Here is a 13,258-nt window from a genome sequence, read left to right as displayed (position 1 = left end):
TTGACTATCAATCACTGTATTTTTCAGTTTCTATTTTATATTTTCTCATGATCTTTATGCCATTGCCAAATTTTCAATTTTGTCATTTCATATTTTAAAATATAATAATTACGGTCCTTTTAAACTTAGCATCTAATGTTTCCATTTTCTGGTCCTTCTATAGGTCTATTTTTTAATATCTGTATGTCTCTTGGTTTTCCTTACTGTTTGTTGTCTGGACTTCTCTATCTGGTTATTTTTTAACTAAGAGTTGGAAGTTGTGTCCAAACATATTATAGACATAACTTATGGCTTTGGCGATGTTAACTTCCCCACATAGATGTACTGTTGTTCAGCAGCTAAGTCATGTCCCACTCTTTGTAACCCCATAGACTGCAACATGCTAGGCTTCCCTGTCTTTCACTATCTTCCAGAGTTTTCTCAAACTTATGTCCACTGAGTTGGTGATGCCAACCAGTCATCTTGTTCTCTGTCGCCCTCTTTTCCTCCTGCCCTCAATCTTTGCTAGCATCAGAGTCTTTTCCAATGAGTCTACTTTTCACATCAGGTGGCCAAAGCATTGGGGCTCCAGCTTTAGCATCAGTCCTTCCAACGGATATTCAGGATTAATTTCCTTTAGGATTGATTGGTTTGATCTCCTTTCTGCATTTTCTCCAGAAAGGTCTATTGCTTCTTTTTTAAAATTTAGTTTTATTTTATATTGGCTTATAGCTGATTTACAATGTTGTGTTAGTTTCAAGTGTACTAGATGCACACTGCTTCTGGTAAGCCGTTCAGGACACTGGCAATCAGGATCTATTTCAGTCCAATTTCAGAGACTTAAGATAATATGAAAGCAAGGTTTGGTCCTTGAGAGAAATAATGTATTTACCACCCCTCCTTCCTTTACTGCTAGCATGTGTCTCTACTGGAGAAGGAAATGGCAACCCACTCCAGTATTCTTGGCTGGAGAATTCCACCGACAGAGGAGCCTGGCAGGCTACAGTTCACGGGATTGCAAGTCGGACACGACTTAGCACTATCTTTCTTTCTGTGTCGCTATAGAGGCTTGACACTAAGTACATGGATTTACCAGGGCTCCCAACATTGGACCCTCAGCTGCAGTATTTGCTCCTCTAGTTCTTTGTGCCTCTTAACAATGTTGTACAGCTTAGCTTCTCAGCTATTTCTTCCAAATCAGTAGCCATCTCCTGGGGAAAAGGAATCCTAAATTCCAGGGTTACCTTTATGGGTTTCTTTCCTCTCCTAGATTTTAGCTCCATAATTCCTTACTGCATTGTTAGCTTAAAATTTTCTGTTCATATTTTCTCAGAACTTCTATTTGTTTTTAGTAAGAAAAATTAGATCTAGTTTCCAAACTCATTACACAAAGAGGAAATCCCTATTTAGCTTTCTTTAACCCTTATGGCAGAAAGTGAAGAGGAACTAAAAAATCTCTTGATCAAAGTGAAAGAGGAGAGTGAAGAAGTTGGCTTAAAGCTCAACATTCAGAAAATGAAGATCATGGCATCTGGTCCCACCACTTCATGGGAAATAGATGGGGAAACAGTGGAAACAGTGTCAGACTTTTTTTGGGGGGGCTCCAAAATCACTGCAGATGGTGATTGCAGCCATGAAATTAAAAGACACTTACTCCTTGGAAGGAAAGTTATGACCAACCTAGATAGCATATTAAAAAGCAGAGATATTACTTTGCCAACAACGGTCTGTCTAGTCAAGGCTATGGTTTTTCCAGTAGTCATGTATGGATGTGAGAGTTGGACTGTGAAGAAGGCTGAGCACTGAAGAATTGATGCTTTTGAACTGTGGTGTTGGAGAAGACTCTTGAGAGTCCCTTGGACTGCAAGGAGATCCAACCAGTCCATTCTGAAGGAGATCAGTCCTGGGTGTTCATTGGAAGGAATGATGCTAAAGCTGAAACTCCAGTACTTTGGCCACCTCATGCGAAGAGTTGACTCATTGGAAAAGACCCTGATGCTGGGAAGGATTGGGGGCAGGAGGAAAAGAGGACGACAGAGGATGAGATGGCTGGATGACATCACCGACTCGATGGACATGAGTTTGAGTGAACTCCTGGAGTTGGTGATGGACAGGGAGGCCTGGCGTGCTGTGATTCATGGGGTTGCAAAGAGTCAGACATGACTGAGTGACTGAACTGAACTAAACTGAAGCCAACATTGATCAAACATACTTAACACAAACATAATTTTTCATGCAAAATTTAAGACACTTGATGAATACAGTTTTGGAAAATGATAACATAATTAATCTAGCACATTAGTATACATCCTGTATGGAATTTTTGTGTACAAATGATTCCAAAATATCACATTTACCATTTTACATTTACTATATCACATTTACCAATGTTTTCAGAGAAACCATTGAGCATTATGAACACAGTTTATTGTTCTCTTAATGAATCAAGGTCACAATTATTTTTATACTGCTATTCACATTTTAATAATGATATATATCTATATTTATATTTTCATCTCTAACTACTGACTTATATTTTATTCACCATTCATCTGCAGATAAAATACTGAATATCATTTCTTTTATTCAGTGGAACAAGGTCATGATCATCAGCATTAGTTATTACAATTTTCATATGATAATTTTTCAGAGGTTGCCATAGCTTATTCATCCTCACTATTGAACTGATATGTACCGGGAATTATCCAAAGGGTTTTCTTCTACTCATTCCATTCCCCAAAGGGCCAATGCGACAAGTGCTAATTTTACACCTGATTTTCATAAAAGGTATAGAGTACAGAAAGATCTGGTAGCATGCCAGGTCGCACACCTGGGGGAGGAGAACAGCGGATTCATAAAAAACTTACTACTTGGCATGAATGGGCCAAAAAAACCCATCATTTGTGTTTTTTAAATGACTAATTTTCATTTTCTCACCTCTCATTTTGAGTATCCATCATTGAATCTCTAAATTACACATGCTTACCCATTACCAGATGTCAATAGTGGTAAAGAGTTCACCTACCAACGCAGGAGAAATAAGAGTCGCAGCTTCGATCCCTGGGGCAGGGAGTTCCACTGGAGAAGGAAATGGCAACCCACTCCAGTATTCTTGCCTGGAAAATTTCTTGAACAGAGGCACTTCACTGACTACCGTCCATGGGGTCACAAAGAGTCAGACATGATTGAGTGAGAGGACATACACATACACACACATACACAAACGCACCCTGTGTGTCTGCTTTGTACCACAGAGAGTGAGAGTAAACGTGTTTTGATGAAAGTGGAAGGTGCATCCTGTGATGAAAACACAGACATTTGCTGCCTAAACATCTGCTTCAGCTGCTCACAAGGCAATTCTTTGTTTTTATTTTGCTTACTTCCTCATTTTTTAGTATAACCATTGTTATGTTGATTACATTAAAAAACAGAAGACTGAAAGATTTGTTCTTTATTTTGTTTACCACATCTGCATACATATTTCACGAAATCTCTCCATTTTGACAAGATCCCACAGCAAAAACTCTTGACCGAAAAACACAGGTTTACAAACACAATCCAGTTCGATAGAAATACTGGCTTTGGCACTGCTAACAGCAGCAATCTACCTGCTTTCTGATGTTTAAGTACTGATTCCCAAGAACTGGCAGTTTGAACATGGGGTAGAAGGCACTTGGGGAGCATCATTCTGGGAATTGCACGTTGGTATTTTACACTTGAGTATTAACTGTATGTGGACAATGCCCTAGGGATACAGAAATACAAAGGGGTGCTATCTCACCCATCCCCTAGATAAAACTTCAGATCAGAAACACAGCTGGGTAAGTGTCCACTGCAGCTTTGTTTGTAAGAGTAAAAACTGGACAGGCTCTCATATCCACTGGGAGTGAAACAAAATAAATCTTAGCATAGAAAAAAATGAGACTTTTCACATCATTAAAAATGAATTAAAATAGATTGATATGTAAATCACAGGTAAATCTTTTAAACAGAATGCTGAATGAAAATAGGTAATTGAAGAATAAAATATATAAATATAAATGAATTGTATATTATATATATACTTTGCTCACTGAAGTTCATCTTTCAGAACCTGACTTTCTCATGTAGACCATGACTGTATGAATCTGGGATCTCTAAATGAGGTAATAAATAGTGTAAGTATTCTAAAGCTCTTGACTTTAACACATTTTCTTGTTTCACATAATCATCGTCACTAGTATCCTTATCAACTACTTCCTAAAAACACAATGGCAGGGCAATGGGGTAAAAATGATAAAAGAGGATGTACGTACACATGCATGTGTGTGCATGTATGTGTATATGTGTGTGTTATAAGTCCCAGATCTATAGTGTGTTATTAGCCTGTTTAGACTGCAGTCATGAAATATCATAGGCTGGGTAAACATGTCTTTTCTCACAATTCTGGAGGCTGGAAGTCCCAGATCAAGGGGCTAGCATATTTGGTTTCTGGTGAGGGCTCTCTTCCTGACGTGTGGACAGCTGCCTTCTCTCAGGGTCTTCACATGACCTTTTCTCAGTTCACAGACATGGGGAAAACTCTCTGGTGTCTCTTCTTACAAGGTTATTATTCCTAGTAGATCAGAGCCCAACCTTTCTAAACCCATTTAACCTTAATTACTTTCTCAGAGGCATCCCTTCAACTATAGCCGTACTTGAGCTTAGGACTTCAAATATGAATTTTGGGAGAACACACTGAGTCTGTAACACAGAAGATTAACTTAGACTCATTCAAAAGCAGAACCTCAAGTCTTTAGTTAGTGAAACTGTAGATGTCAGGAAAGGAGAACAGAATGGGATGATAGAGAAACAATTGGAGGAGAAAACCTTTACCAGAGGCAGAGAGGTGGGGATGTAGTCTTCCAAGGAAGATGCTATCAGGAGTCGCCTTCTGCTTAATCAGAGAGCTTGCTCATACAGCAGGGTTAACTCCTCCACACACACTACGCAGAAGTTATCAAGTAATATAAAGTCTACAATACCTCATCAGAGAAGACAAAGACCATAGAAAATGCAAGAATAGAGCTTTTCTTGGCAAACTTTTTTGTCTGGGTACAAAGCAAGATGCAATTGGCAGGTACCAGTAGAGATGAGAACTATTATTCCTACTCACCTGCCAAGACCCAAGGGACTCATTTTTTAAAGGTTTTCCTGAAGGCATCCATTTTTACCCTTATAATTTTTAGGCTCTGTCATAGTAGTTTATGAGAGTAATTATGTTTATCCTTTATTTGGCTAAAACTAATGAACCACTGGTAAACAACTCAGCATTTTCTCCCCTATTGAATAATGAATATTAATTTACCTGTCAAAAGGGGACTGGCACTCACTACCAACCTTGGCACTGACTCATTTGTATGCCAAGGCATCAGAGGACTACCAGTTTTTGAAAGGAAAGTAGGTTCAGGTGTTCTCCCAGAGCTTAAATTGCTGATGGAACCAATTTGTGGACTCAGCCACATGGGCTACCAGGGACTGAGTTTTGGTCCAAACACCCGATTGGGGCTGGAATCTTTTGATGGCATCATAGCCTGTCATCCAGCTTCTCAGCAGTTGATTTGAAAATGCCTGTGCTTGGGAAATACATCAGCAGCAAGCATCAGGAACGTGGCCAAGCGCAGTATCAGTGCCATCTTTGGTGACATATGGTGGTATCTGCGTTTCTGATGGCGCCAACATATGGACAGTTGGGTTCTCCTCTTGGGAGGAGGGGCTGATGTGTTTAGTTCCATGGACTGGGTTTCTGCATAAACACAGCAGTGCTTCGGCTGAGCATTCAGAGTTGGCTTTGTTCTGAGCATTCTTTGGAAAGCATTTATTAAAACTTTCTTTCCAGATGAGCAATAGATAGTCTGATCTGGTCAAAAGGAGGCAGCAAAACAGACAAATTTCATGGCAGTTTTGTATTTTTGTAGAATTTCAGGAATAAACAACAACAAAAACAACACTTTCTTAAATGCAAAAGAGATGACTTGCAGGAAATAGTAGGAAGTTAAATTATCTCATATTATGAGGCAGATATTTTTAATCTAAATTAATCTGGAGTTAATGAGAATGTGCATGGAAGTTGATAAATTATTAAATTTTCGGCTCTCATGAGGGAGGAGTTACTCCCCACAGCCTCCAGTTCGGCCAAAACTTCAAAGAACCAAGTGGAATCAAACAAGATAGTCTGACACCTCACTTCTTGTCTGCTCCTCTCACCCAGAATCCTGACACAGGGTGTTCCATTGAGAATCACTGCTTGGGTCCAATCTTTCTTTCTTTTTTTCTTTTTAAACTAAGGGGAAAACCAAGGCCATAAAGCATTTATGAGTTAGACTTGACCTGTCCCTCATTTATCCCTCATTACCAGATGAAAGCAGTATATAACTACACCAGTGCAGTATGTCTTTAAGTTTAAAAAGGATTCCATCAGTGAATAAAGAGGAGAGAGACAGAGAGAGAGAAAGGGAGAGAGAGCAAAAGCAGAAATGGGACAATGAAACAGCTGCTGTGTATGTTAAGATAGAGTGGATTTCAGGGTCCTCAACATTCACCCACCTCTGCTTATGATACCAATTTCAAGTTCAGGGATTTCTCAAAACCACCTTTAGTCCCAGTAGTTCCCTGGAAGAACTCACGTAACACAGTGAAAGCTGTAATACACATGGTTATGGTTTATTACAGAGAAAGTTTATTTCAGTTGCTCAGCCATGTCCGACTCTTTGCAACCACATGGACTGCACCACACCAGGCTTCTCTGTCCCTCACCAACTCCTGGAGCTTGCTCAGACTCATATCCATCCAGTCAGTGATGCCATCCAACCATCTCATCTGTCGTCCCCTTCTCCTCCTGCCTTCAATCTTTCCCAGCATCAGGGTCTTTTCCAGTGCATCAGTTCTTCGCATCAGGTGGCCAAACTATTGGAGCTTCAGCTTCAGCATCAGTCTTTCCAATGAATATTCAGGGTTGGTTTCCTTAGGATTGACTGGTTTTATTTCCTTTCTTACAGAGAAAGGACATCCATTAAACCAACAAGAAGAGACACACGAAGCAGAGTCCAGCTGTGTCCCAAATGTATTCTTTCACTGTGGAGTCATGGAGAACACAAACTCCTCATGGGAACAACACATGACAACATGTATAGAGTATATAGAGTATGGCCAACCTGGGAAGCTCACTCAGTCTCGGTATCCAGAGTCTTTCCGGTGGCCCCATGGTCAAGTGCACACATGGTTGACATTTAGGCTCCAGGTCCTCTGGGAGTAGAGAGGACACTATAAGATCCAAACCCCCATCATAAATTATACTGCTAACTGTCCAGTGGCCAAGGCCCACGGGTGAACAAAAACACTCCCATTAGGGAGGACATTTCAAGGACTTAGAGATGCCTTCTCGGCTTCCCTGGTGGATCTGTAGTAAAGAATCCACCTGCAATGCAGGAGACATGAGCTCAATTCCTGGGTCAGGAAGATCCCCTGGAGAAGGAAATACCAACCCACTCCAGTATTCTTGCCTGGGAAATCCCATGGACAGAGAATCCATGTGGGCTACAGTCCACAGGGTGGCAAAGAGTCAGACACAAGTTAGTGACTAAACAACAATAAGAGATGCCTTACAGTAGCTTTGGACAAAGACCAAAGTTAGATTCTTTACTCTCCAGAAAGTGACAGTCATTCCAATAATTCTAGTATTTTACTGAGGAATTAACCCAATTGAGGTTCAAGAGCAAGACAACAGGTTTAAAGGGTCTTGGGTGCACGCTGGAAAGCTGAGCCCTTATCCTGAGAGCAGCAGGTAACTAATTCTCCAGGTGTTGAAACAGGACCAGATATGAGCCTTAGGAAATTGATTACAGTGGCATGGAGGTGGATGAATTTGGGAGTGGGGTGCACAGGAGCAGACAAGAAGAAAGAAAACAAAAGTAAAAACACTTGATGATATGTCTCTTAATCTCTGGTGGTGTTCAGTTCCTAAGTCATGTCCAACTCTTTGCAGTCCCATGGACTGCAGCACACTGGGCTTTCCTGTCCTTCACTGTTGCCCAGAGTTTTCTCAAACTCATGTCCATTTAGTCAGTGATTCCATCTAAGCATCTCATTCCATTGTCCCCTCTTCCTCCTGCCCTCAATCTTTTCCAACATTAGGGTCTTTTCTAGTGAATCGGTTCTCTGCATCAGGTGTATTGGAGCTTCAGCTTCAGCATCAGTCTCTCCAGTGAATATTCAGGGTTGATTTCCTTTAGAATTGACTGGTTTGATCTCTTTGTTGTCCAAGAGACTCTCAAGAGTCTTCTCAAGCACCAGTTTGAAAGTATCAGTTCTTTGGCGCTCAGCCTTCTTTATGGTCCAACTCTCACATCTGTAAATGACTACTAGGAAAACCATAGCTCTGACTATACAGACCTTTGTCGGCAAAGTGATGTCTCTGCTTTTTAATACGCTGTCTAGGTTTGTCATTGCTTTTCTTGCAAGGAGCTAGTGTCTTTTAATTCCATCACTACCATCACCATCCACAGTGATTTTGAAGCCCTAGAAAATAAAATCTGTCAGTGCTTCCAGTTTTTCCCCACCTATTTGCCATGAAGTGGAACCAAATGCCATGATCTCAGTTTTTTGAATGTTGAGTTTTAAGCCAGCTTTTTCACTCTCCTTTTTCCCCTCATCAAAAGGTTCTTTAGTTCCTCTTCATTTTCTGCCATTAGAGTGGTATCTGCTAATCTCTGAGACAACCAAATTCATCCTCTGGGAATGAGAACTTTGTCTCTGAAGTCCAAACCAGCTTCAGAATTGATCAGAACAGAAAGCACATTTGCTTTTTCCACTTGACTTATTGAAAGCAGAATTTAAATCTCAAGGGGGGAAAAATATGGAGAAATTGACCAGGTTTTGCTATTTAAGCAGGTTGGATGTTCAGGGTGAGTACATATATAGTACAGAGGGATCATGGGTGAGTGAGTGCTGATTCATTCAGCACAGCAGAATGTGAGATGGAGGAATGATGCCCAAGAAGGGAGTGTGTGAATAGAAGCTGTGATGGACTAAGTACAATGCTCCCAAGCTAAACATAGGGGTGGGAGGCAGAAAAGATGGTCAGAGGGAGGGAAGAGTCCCTACTCTGTGCCATGGCACTTGTCACGGGGAAGCTCTAGGTCGTCTGCGTTCCCCCAGATAATAATGACTTCTTTTTCCTTCCATTCAGAATAATTTCAAGACCTCCATGTCTCTCTGAATTTTCATTGAGAGATCCACTTATTTTAGCAATAATCTTTTAACAGCATTTCCTATTAACCGTAAGAAGAGCATCTCATTGGTTGGTGGACTAAATCTTTCAGTTGCTGGTCTGTATTCATCCGTCCTTGGTGAGCCATAAGATATTCTGGTGATGGAAGGCAGATAGAGAAGAAATCTGTAAAGCACAGACTGCACTTAAAATTCTGACTATTTGAATGAGAACACAGTGGTCTCCCCCAGGACTAAGCACTTTGCATAAACAGAGCCCATCTGGGGTTTGTGGGTGCAGAATGAGCCATGGAGGAGTTCCAAAAACATCTGAAAGACATCACCCTATGCACATAAGGACCTACAAAACTGCTCACTGGCAGGATGTGTTGCAAACCTCTGAGAGACAGAAGAAAAAGAGTTGGACGGTTGGGGGGTGCCAATCTCTGAACAAGGAAAGCCTTCAGGAGACTGATGAGTCAGTAAAACAGACAAAGCTTATAGGACCTGTATGAGGTTGCTGATATGGGACCTATATTTACAATGAAAGTGAAAGTTAGTCACTCAGTTGTGTCCAATCCCTTGTGATCCCATGGACTGTAGCCCACCAGAATCCTCTGTCCATGGGATTCTCCAGGCAAGAATAGTGGAGTGGGTTGCCATTTCCTTCTCCAGGGGATCTTCCCAACTCAGGGACTGAACCCAGGGCTCCTGCATTACAGGAAGATTCTTTACCATTTGAGCCACCAGGGAATCCTGTATTTCTAATAACATTCTGTTATTAATATAATCCAGAGAAGCTGTAAGAAGGGACATGAAATTACTGATTAAATTGCAATGGGCAAAGGTTCTAGTGCAACTTCCCAGGGAATATATAAAGCTGGATGACTTCAAGACACATCTCTGTCCCTCAAAGAGGGAAGCTCAAAGCTCCTTTGGGGAGTATCTCCAGGGACTTTGCCCCCAGGATCCAGAAGAGATAAAGGATTGTGACAGAAACACAGTTGAAGTAGCCCCTAGAGTAATTGTCACTTTTGTGCCATGTGTCGTCATTACGGGTGTAATTAAGGATCGGAAGGTGCTCTGTTGGGGGACGCACAGAGTGGTTATTTAAATGAAGGCTCATAAGATAGGTTAAAGAACAGGGTATTCTAAAAATAAGTAAGCCAAATTGTCCATCATGTTCAATTTATTTAGCCACTGTTGGAAAGGAAAATTCGCACATAAGGAAAGATAATTAGGATTTCAGGAGATTGTTTTGGTGGTTGTGATTATGGGCAACATTGGAGAGCAGGTTTGACTGATGCCGTCCACATCCTGATAAGACTTGTGTTGGCCAGTGTGAGCTGGTCTGTGTGACTAGAGCCCCAGAGGCCCCTGGATACACCATCACCCAGACTTTTAGCACATCTTTTTCTCACCAGTGATGTCTATTGCCAGAGAAAGGCTTTTCTGGACAAACACAGATACTTGCTCAAATAATCAAAATATAATGTACACATTCACCAACATTTTTTCTTTACACACCCTTTTGTGGTGGAGTTTTCATCAGTTTCTCAGCTACTATAAAAAAAATACCACTCTAGATGGCTTAAACAACAGGAATTTATTCTCTCACAGTTCTGGAGGCTGAAAGTCTCAGACTGAGGTGTAAGCAGGTTTGATTCCTTCTGTAGCTGTGGGGGTAAGGGGTAGGATCTCTTCTATGCCTCTCCCCCAGATCCTGGTGGTTTTCCGGTGATCTTTGGCATTTCTTGGCTAATGGCAGGGTAACTCCCATTGAAACAGGAGGGGAGGGGACAGGACACAATCTCTGAAAGAATGACATAGCTCTAGGCCACAACATGAAGTGATGAGAACCAAGTGGTTCCAAAACTGCAGCCAAGTTGACTTTCACTAGACCTTGGGCCACAGTATATGCTCATTTGAATACATCAGCATGCTAAATGACATACTCACAGGTGCCATGACTGTTCCACAACTGACTCTAAAGGTCAGTAAGTGAGCAATGGCCCAATTCCTGGAAATCCCCACCACTTCACCAAAATAGCTGCAATACTCTTCCTACTCATTAGCCCATGAAATTATAGTCCCCAAAACTAACCACCCCATATATCAGGGCCTCTCATGGCTTCTGAGATGGCCCACAGTCTGTCTGTGGAGTGTGTATTTCTCTAAATAAATCCATTCTTACTTATCACTTTGTTTCTCATTGAATTCTTTCTATAGTGAGACGTCAAGAACCTGAGCTTCATTAAGTCCTGAAACGGGCTGTGTGATCTCAGTTAAAAGACCGTGAATTCAAGTCCTAATCTGAGTTCCAAGGTTTCACAATCTCTTCTTTCATTTTCCATGGTTATCATTTCCCTGTATCTCTTTACATTGTCTCCCTCTGTATGTGAGTCTGTGTCTGTACACATGTCCTCTTTTTAAGGACAGGTCAAGGCCACCCTAATAACCTCATTTTAATTTAATCTGTAAAGACCTAATATCCAAATAAACTCACCTTCTGAAATTCTGAGGATTTTAATTTCTCAGAGGATAAAATTCAACCCATAACAAGGTTGCATTAGATTTCTGTAATGTTTGAATTTGAGGGGATATCAAAGTGTGTCATCCCCAAATATACCCTTTTTAGTTTATCTATGTAGATTATTTTGAGCTGAAGTTTACTGAGAACTGAAAGATGCAGAAAAGTCTATAAAAAAATTAGGAAAAAAGTTTTCCTATTTTAAAGGCAACTTGAATTTGTAAAGGGAATTTACATTTGTAGAGATGTGTACCTCTCCTTCTTAAAGAAAGAGGTTACTGTTGTTGTTTAGTTGCTAAGTAGTGTACGACTCTTTTGCAGTCCATAGGCTGTCCAGAGGATTTACCAGGCAAGAATACTGGTGTCCACTACAAATTGGCACTTGCCAAGAAATTTTGCCAGTGGCTGAATACAACAAGGGCATTTGCCATCTGCCTCTGTGTAGATTGAATCCTGTTCAATTGAACCTGGCTGCAGCTGCCAACCTTCAACACTCTGTGCGGGTGGAGAGTGAGGCACTCCGTGCTCAAGGGAAACTGATTGAACAGGTCTTTAGACAGATTTGTCTTTAGACAGATCCTGAATTCAGTAACTGATTTCAGGATCCCAATCCTTGCATCTCTTGTTATATAAAAAAGCACTAAATCCCTTCATGGTGACATCAGCTCCTTGTGACTAGCAGAAAATCTTTTGTAAATTAAGAGGGGTGTTGTTTTTTTTTTTTTTGCATTGAACTCCCCCGACCAAAAGCTTATATATTGACCTTCTCCCACTGCCTCTTTGGAGCAGTTCCTCAGAGTTATTTGAGGTGCTGTCTCCCAGGCTGCAGTTTTCATTTTGCCCCCAATAAAACTTTAACTCTCATGTTGTGCACCTTTTTTAGTCTGAACTTCAATAAGTCCTGACATCAAGTGAATGGTTTCAATTAAAAGACAGTACATTTGAGTCCCCTCCTAAATCAGGGACCACGGGTTCAAGTCCCATCCAAGAAAGAATAGGGTTTCACAAGTTTTAACCACATTTTTGAGCTAGTTCTCACTAGGTGCTTTCATGTACACACACAATGCATTTGTTAATAAACTTCCACTTTTCTCTTGCTTGTCTGTCTTTGGCCAGTCTCACTGACAAAACTCCAGCCACAAGCCTAGAAGGGTAGGGGAGAAAAACATTTTTCCTCACCAACAATTTCTTCTAGATTATAGGAGAAAAGGTTCAAGCCTGGATGACCACACTTTACATGAAGTCACCAAATGGAAACAGGATCCTTCATGGATGCTCTTGGGTGGACGGCCACCAGGTTTGACTTGTGTGTCTATAGGCTCCTCCCATCCATCCACACAGAACTGCTCTGGACAGTGAGCAATGCAGTGTCTCCCATGAGGCCAGCTTGGTAGCTTTTCCTACCATAGGTTCAGATTCAGATTTCTGTACCATGTTCTGCCATCTTGCCGAGGGAATTATAGATTTTGCATATAGTAGCACAGAACCATCCAAAAGCAATGATTATAATTATAGTGTCTTCAA

The sequence above is a fragment of the Oryx dammah genome, unplaced genomic scaffold (assembly GCF_014754425.2).
Source record: "Oryx dammah isolate SB20612 unplaced genomic scaffold, SCBI_Odam_1.1 HiC_scaffold_21, whole genome shotgun sequence".
In the NCBI taxonomy this organism is placed as follows: Eukaryota; Metazoa; Chordata; class Mammalia; order Artiodactyla; family Bovidae; genus Oryx; species Oryx dammah.
The sequence above is the reverse complement of the archived record's forward strand: the minus strand, read 5'-3'. Positions refer to the sequence as shown.